This window comes from Ictalurus furcatus, chromosome 11, assembly GCF_023375685.1.
Source record: "Ictalurus furcatus strain D&B chromosome 11, Billie_1.0, whole genome shotgun sequence".
In the NCBI taxonomy this organism is placed as follows: Eukaryota; Metazoa; Chordata; class Actinopteri; order Siluriformes; family Ictaluridae; genus Ictalurus; species Ictalurus furcatus.
The window spans coordinates 18,272,607-18,281,397 of record NC_071265.1 but is presented as its reverse complement, the minus strand read 5'-3'; positions in this window follow the sequence as shown (position 1 = coordinate 18,281,397).

The window sequence follows — 8,791 nt, the reverse complement described above, 5'->3', positions numbered from 1 at the left end:
CATATGAATTCATAGGGGTGCTGATAATTGTTTCACACCTATATTTAACAAAGTATTTGTTTATGGATAAACCTGTGTTGTGTCTGCAATTGTTTTATATCCATGAGAGCAGAGTATTTTTGTTAATTATTTTAACAAAAGATCAAATGGTTAAACAATAAAGACAATTTTTCACAGCTTTCTTTGCTCATATTTACCAAGGGTGCTACTATTAGTGGAGGGCACTGTATTTATAATATGATTGCTTGGGTGCTTTAAAAAAAAAAACACTTTTACTCATAGGAATTTCATGATAAAAGGCTTGCTTTACACAAGGCTTTGGGAATTGCTAATGCACATGTAATTTCTTTATTTTATACTCCTCTGTTAGTTCATTTTTTTTTTTACTTTGTGCCCATGGCCAAAGGTTTGTGCAGCACATGAGAAATATTATCCTGAACTTCAGCTCCAAATTTAGATCCTGCCAAGTGCTGATTGTTCTGCAGATAAATAGCAGGTACAGATTATTAAATAGTGATAGGCTTGATGGAGCATTTTTTTTTTCCATTTAGGTGACTCTTTCTCGCTTGCTGTTGTATACAAAGGATTGCTCTTTGACAAGGTGACACTGACAAGTTTCGTTAGTGTGCAGCGTCTTTATGTTCAGATCTTTACACTGGAAGGTAGCCAGCATCTACTGTAAACACATGAATCCTCCTGCACAATAAGCCAAAAAAGACAGAGCATGGAACAGAGCAGCAGACCTGAACCTTCCTCCAGATCATGAAAAGAATGCTCAAGAGTAGAATTACAGTTTGTAAGAAAAAGCATTCAGCATGATACAGTGACATGTGTGATGTCCATGTTCGTAGATGGTGACAACTAACTGTGTCTATGATGAGTTTTGTTTGAGTACGACTAAGATGGTACGAATTCTGAACGGCTGCGAGTCAGAGATTTAGCATAGATAGTGACTATTTACTGTCTACCTCATGCATCACTTTCCCACAGCAGACTCATGAGCATGCAGCTGTAGCCCTGCTGCACTCAACTATTATTATTCAGCAAACAGCATTCAAGCCATATTCACTGTCAGATAATCAATGCCACAATGGTTTCTGGTTTGAATTGTTCACTTTTCTGTATGTCTCCTAAAACAAACATGCTTTAGGTAGACAAGGTTCTCCACTCGGCTCTTCTTCCCTCCATCTTGCGTGTTACGAACAAGTCTGGGCAGCTTGCATCTCCCCCTCTTTTTTTCTAGATAAACACGTGCAGGAAATGAGTGTGGTTGGGCTGTGATTCACCCTAGACTGGAAACACTTATTGTCTGAGAAACTCCATTCAAGTTTTCAGACATGACATGATTGCTACACTAGACAGCATCTTATGCTGATGTGTAGCTTATTTGTTTCTTTTAACGACTAAGCTCAGATGGTCTTCGTCTCAAGCAGCTGCTAGTTTTAGTGAGCTTTTAATGAATGTGTTAGGTTGTAGCATGCTAAAGGTATTCTGAGTTTGATCATACTCCTGTTTACCACCACTGACAAATTGTCTCTCTGTGATTTGTTGCTGAACTGAAAACGGGAGCTATTTTTGTGGGTTTGTTTGGTTAGTATAAGTAAAATACAGTGTGCTCAGGGTGTCTGAAGTATATTCTCAGCTTCTTGTAACTTGTGCTGTCACTTGAGTCTAACAGCCCTTGAGCCATGTATGATAGCTGTTTAGTGACAGCAGGCCAAGTAATGAGTTTTACCTTTAGCTGAACCATAAATGCTGGTCTCTGCCTACAGGCACCTCTGCTCGCTCTCTCTCTTGCTCTCTCTCGCGCTCCTTCTCTTTCTCAGTTTGTGTTCACCACCACCAAATTATGGCGAAAGTCTTAGAAGACAGGCCTACAAGTGATGATCTTGCAACATAACCAGATTTGCTGAGGCTATAACTGTGGTGTTATAAAATTTGAATTTGATTTATAATCACTCATTAAGACCATAGATGAGAGTTCAGCAACTGAGAAATTTTAAACAGGGCACATCAGCAGGTCTTCTACCCGCTTTCATAGTATTTGTCAATTATAAAAGAAATGCATCTGAAAGCATTTGTTGGATCTATTTGTACAATCATAATATGTTTTAGACAGAAAATCACTTAAGCATGCTCACCATTTGGTTGCCTATCACAGCTTGTAAATACCTGTAATCCTTTACCAAAGCAGCTCCACAGGCCTCCACTTGAGTGTGGAGCAAAACTCAAAATGAGAATTTACAGTCAACGCAAAAGATGGCTTTCTGCCTGCTTGACTGTTAATGCATGCAGGGACTCGCTGCATGGAGAGACATGTTTCTTATTGAAGGTGCTGTATGTTGCGACAGGGACAAGGCCGCCATGTGTGGAGTTGTGCAATGTCGAGCCCAATGTCAATCTGCACAATTCTGGTAGTAAACATGGCAAAGATAAAATGTGGAACAATATATTTTGGGACAAATGCTGGTTATAACATTATTTTTATTTTTCAAGTTAATGAGAAGCACAGTTTCCTCACATTTTGAAGTATGTGAAGTGCCTGACACTTAGAAGCAATGTGCCATGTAATTAGCAATGGTGTGATATCACATGAGCAATGATTATGAAGTCTTCTGACAAGTTGCATGTCAACATAAGATGTATGAATAATACAGTGTGTAGCACTGTCAAAATATATTGACCAATAAGTGCTATCATTCCTCATTATTGATTGAAAAATTCACATCAAATTTGTGGTTGCCTGTAAAAAGCCTGTCTAAATTCTGGAAAAATTAGGAAAATTTTATTTGGACCAAAGTTGAGTTTTTCTACTAATAATATACTTTTACGTATTATACTTTAATAAAACGTTCATGTAGTTTCCCTGCAAAAATCACATTTGTTAAAGCAAGTCATTGACTGTGTGATTTCAGTGGTCTTGTACTTGTCACACTGTATGTAATGATCTTAATAAAATCTTACCTGAACTCTATAATAGGGTGTGCAATAGAATGTGTTCTCCATGTCAGATTATATGATGAAGATCCTTATAGGATTGACTTGCATTTATAGATACTCACTATGTTCTGCTTACGTAATCAATCAGCAAGACCCAGGCTCATGCAGGAAACGGGGTTGTATAAACAGAAACATTCTTCAAAGTGAGCTTGAGGTAATAAGGATATTTTCTGTCCATTAGCACATTTGTTTATGTTTCATTATTGCCACTACCATATCAGTAGCTTTCCTGTGAGTTTTGCAGAATCCTGTGCTGTCCTCATGTGTGTTTTAGACCAGTGTTGTAGCAGTTTCACACTCTGAAAAAAATCTGATACTGCCAAATATATGTTGTCAACGCTCTTTGGTCACAGTCTCACTAAATAGGCTGTCGGTGAGTACGTCACATTATGTGTTTTAAGACAGCAGATCTTTACTAGAATTATTTTATTATGTGCAATTGTTTTCTGTGGTAGGGCTGAAAAATAGGGCCAAAAATCACACTGTGAAAAACTGGTTAAACCGCCTAAAGATGTCTAAACCTCACTAGCTAAGTGTGCTTTTCTCGTGATCTGATCAGGTTTTTAGAAGTTTATACATCATAGCAAAACAGACAAAAGCTTCACAAACAGTTGCGTGAGTGATCAGATACCAGCTGTCAAAATGTCTGTGTTGCACCTGCACTATCACGTCATCAAGACAGAGAATAGTGCTTAAAGTGCATCCGGAAAGTATTCACTGCGCTTCACTTTTTCCACATTTTGTTATGTTACAGCCTTATTCCAAAATGGTTTAAATTCATTATTTTCCTCAAAATTCTACAAACAATACCCCATAATGACAACGTGAAAGAAGTTTATTTGAAATCTTTGCAAATTTATTAAACAAAAAACAAAAAAAACCACATGTACATAAGTATTCACAGTCTTTGCTCAATACTTTCTTGAAGCATCTTTGGCACCAATTACAGCCTCAAGTCTTTTTGAGAATGATGCTACAAGCATGGCACACCTATTTTTGGGCAGTTTCTCCCATTCTTCTTTGCAGGATCTCTCAAGCTCCATCAGGTTGGATGGGGAGCATCAGTGCACAGCCATTTTCAGATCTCTCCAGAGATGTTCAATCAGGTTCAAGTCTGGGTTCTGGCTGGGCCACTCAAGGACATTCACACAAGGACATTCACAGTTGTCCTGTAGCTACTCCTTTGTTATCTTGGCTGTGTGCTTAGGGTCGTTGTCCTGGTGGAAGATGAACCTTCGCCCCAGTCTGAGGTCCAGAGCACTCTGGAGCAGGTTTTCATAAAGGATGTCTCTGTACATTGCTGCATTCATCTTTTTCTCGATCCTGACTAGTCTCCCGGTTCCTGTTGCTGAAAAACATCCCCACTGTAGGGATGGTATTGGCCAGGTGATGAGTGGTGACTGGTTTCCTCCAGACATGACGCTTGCAATTCAGGCCAAAGAGTTCAATCTTTGTTTTATCAGACCAGAGAATTTTGTTTCTCATGGTCTGAGAGTCCTTCAGGTTCCTTTTGGCAAACTCCAGGAGAGCTGTGGCTTCCGTCTGACCACTCTACCATACAGGTCTGATTGGTGGAGTGCTGCAGAGATGGTTGTTCTTCTGGAAGGTTCTCCTCTCTCCACAGAGTTGAGCCCATTGGGTTTTTGGTCACCTCCCTGACTAAATCCCTTCTCCCCCGATCGCTCAGTTTGGCCGGGCAGCCAGCTCTAGGAAGAGTCCTTCTGGTTCCAAACTTCTTTCATTTATGGATGATGGAGGCCACTGTGCTCATTGTGACCTTCAATGCTGCAGAAATGTTTCTGTACCCTTCCCCAGATCTGTGCCTTGATACAATTGTGTCTCAGAGGTCTACAGACAATTCCTTGGACTTCATGGCTTGGTCTGTGCTCTGACATGCATTGTTAACTGTGGGACCTTATATAGACAGGTGTGTGCCTTTCCAAAACATGTCCAATCAATTGACTCCAATCAAGTTATAGAAACATCTCAAGGATGATCAGTGGAAACAGGACGCACCTGAGCTCAATTTTGAGTGTCATGGCAAAGGCTGTGAATATTTATGTTCATGTGTTTTTTTGTTTTTTTATTTTTAATAAATTTGCAAAGATTTCAAACAAACTTTTTTCATGTTGTCATTATGAGGTATTGTTTGTAGAATTTTGAGGAAAATAATGAATTTAATCCATTTTTGAATAAGGCTGTAACATAACAAAATGTGGAAAAAGTGAAGCACTGTGAAAACTTTCCAGATGCACTGTACATACTCTGTATGGCTGACAGCAGGCAAAGTTATGATGTCAAGATTTTTAAATTACATAATAAAATTTCGTCAACAGAACAAAACTGAAGTTTAGATCTGGGGTAACCAGTTTTTTTTTTTTAAAAAAAAAAGCTATAATTTTACCAATTTCAGGACCATAAACCTATAGATTTGTTTACAAAAAAACTTTTTTTAAAATGGATGACTTGGAGTGAAATATTCCAAAAAGCATCCAATAAGTGTCCAGCATAGGTGGAAACTCCTTTTATATTTTCATATCATTGCTACAGTATAGAGGCACTACCATGTGTTTCTACGGAAAGTCAGGCTTTAATTAATTGTATTAGCTGAAATGGCTCTTCAATGGACACTTTGTCCCAGTTCTTGCATCATCACTTACTACAGTGGACAGAGATACATTGAACCCCTTCTTCTTCCTGCTTTGTTTATTTTGTCCGCCGCTTCTCTTTCAGGAATGACAGTCAACAATGCCAAAAACACAAAAAGTGATGAAAACATACAATGTAAGCTGTCTGAGAAAAATGCTCTGATTCATTTTGTTGACAGCATCATGCATCTCTTCCATAATCCACTGACTCAGATGGGAAAGGAAATCTGACAGATGGTATACAGACACATGAGGTATAGCACAATGCCTCTATCTGTATCTGTATCTGTATTGATTTAGTGCTTTAGTGCTTTCTGCATCTGTATTTGGATTTAAACCCAAAGTGGTGTGGCCTCAACTGGAATTTATTTATTTTTATTAATTATGAACTCTATTACTATGCTCAGAAAACACTGGAAAAAAAAAATCTCATAGATAAAAATGCCAGCACTGTCAACATGGTGTGTGAATTCTGGCTCTGACAGTTCCTCAACCTCAGATACATCATAACTGGTCTCAACTAGAAATGTGTAGAGGACTGTTTTTTTCCTAACGATTTCAGTTGGTTCTATTTCCCAAAATACAAACAAACTATTTGCCTCATTCAAACCACTGCCAACACTGACCAGGCAGTTACTAAGGATTAAATGTCAAAAAGGTAAACTGATTTAATAACGGACTTTTGCAAGGGCGAACCTACACTGCATTTTTTGAGTGCAGTGATTTAGTTGGACACACAGCTTGCCTGCAAACTCTTTACAGAGGGCAGATGCTTTTAATTAAGTCTGATGCATCCACCATTTTGAAATTTGTTTACTTGTGTAGTAGCAAAGTACAGGCAGAACTCCAGTGTGGGAAATCCTTATTATGTGGATCAGGGGCATCTTCCTTTATTGTTTGTAGAGCAATGGATTCATCTCCATGTTGACCTTATTGGACTGGTGGAACCATTCCCTCGGAAACAGACATCTGCTGTCTACCACAGAAGAGAGAAGCCTTGGTGTGGATTTTGTGGCTTCGTCAGACTAATTGGCAGGATTTTGCAAGTAAAGAAAGCAAGGGGGGGTGTTTGGGTGGCTAGCCTAAGAGAGAGAGAGAGCGAGAGAGAGAGAGAGAGAGAGAGAGAGAGAGAGGCCACCACATTCCCACAGAATGACACAAAAAGGGACAAAACAAGGAGTTGCTTCATGATATCATGCCTCATCTTTCCCAGCACCATCATCTCTTTCCTTCCCCTTCTGAGTCCCAGATACAAACCAACCAACATGGGCACAATCGCACTCAACTGTCTGTAATTTAGATTAATTCCTTCCACATTTTCTCTAAGGCTTACATGTTCACCCCACCCCCATGCTTGTTTTTATGCGCTCGTTATTCAGATTCCTTGTACCCACAAACCACCCCCTGCCAGGCCTCCCACTGTTTCACTGGCCAGAAAGAAACTCAACAACAACCCACCGCTACCCCCACGCCTCCAGCCAGGTATAGCAATGTTGTATAGTATATGCATGTCAGAGCATGGCACGGCTTCTGGCTTGACTTTCAACTGTGCAAATACTGTAAGCTTGTATGTGCTGATGGACATATGATAAAGCCTGTTTAATCTGAAGGAATTTCAGAGTGGTTACAGTGGTTTGGAGTTTCTGTTCCTATTAGTGTTACTGCAAATGACTCCTAATGTAAACCAGGCTGTGAAAGGCTCAACACTGCATGCCTCCATCCAGAGGTGTGGCAAAAACCCTTAAAAGGTAAAAAAGAAAGTACAGTATATTCTTTTTTTTTTTTTTTTGTATCTTCACAAGATTGATGAGATTGCTCTGTGGTAATTAGTTTGCTTTGTTGTAAAACCAAATGATCATCCCACACTTTCCATGCATGTCAGAGGAGTCCTGTAATAGCCAATCTGAAATTACCTACACAACTAATACCTTTCGTACCAATCAAGTGAAATAAACAAGTAGAATCAAATGCATGGCATTCAGCAGCCTACAACACTGTACTGATAAACAAGGGTAATATTAAGTGTAAATAAGACCGAAACAAACAAGACATGACAGCTATCTTTGTACATCAAAATAAGACTGTTGACTCATTAAGAGCCTAATTATGCACATTAAGAACATAATTAATGTACACTAGAAGAGAGATATTAATAGAATGCATATAATCATGCACAATTATAACATCATGCAACAGGTCAAGAGCTTTCAGTTAATTTTCAAATAAAACATCAGAATGGAGAACATGTGATCTCAGTTACTATGGCATGGTTGTTGGTGCCAGATAGGCTGATTTGAGTATTTTAGAAAATGCTGATCTCCTGGGATTTTCATGCACAACAATCTATTTTATTTGCATAGAGTTTACATAGAGTATTCCTGGAGTTTACATAGAATGGTGAAAAATAAATAAGTGCAGTGAGCAGCAGCTTTGCATTCAGAAACACTTTATTGATGAAACAAAGAACTGTAAAACTGGTTTGAGCTGACAAGAAGGTTATGCTAACTGTGTTGAGGAGAAAAGCATCTCAGAATGCACAACATGTTGAACCTTGAGGTGGATTGGCTACAACAGTAGAAGACCACATTGGGTTCCAGTTCTATCAACCAAGAATAGGAATCTAAAGCTACAGCGGGCACAAGCTCACCGAAACTAGACAGCTATTAGTAACTGCAGTGTAGTTCAGTACAGATAGTGGATATAGGGTGTAGTAAATGTATAGTTACTTTTCCAGAGAAACAGTACATTCCTACATCCCTAGATATAATATATCGATTCTCCTTAATAAGAGGCTCAGCCTTAACTCAATTCATAATTAATCAATGGAATTATCAGTCAAATGAAATGAAAATGAGCAACTCAGATTAGATCCAAATATGTTTTTGATCTTGTCAGCTAGGGTCTCCATGATATTGTAATTTCACTGGTTGGGTTGCAGCCATGACAAATAAACATTTCAAGCGATACTGCTTATTTCAGTCAGTAAAAAATAGCATCCATAAAAATAAATGTACATTTCTGCAAGACATATTAGGTATCTCATGCAAAACTGCATTTTGTTGGCTTTGTACTTGTATTTTGCTCAATGACAATAAAGATAAATGTGTCTGGGCTAATCTAATATAAACTTTTCAGAAGCTCAG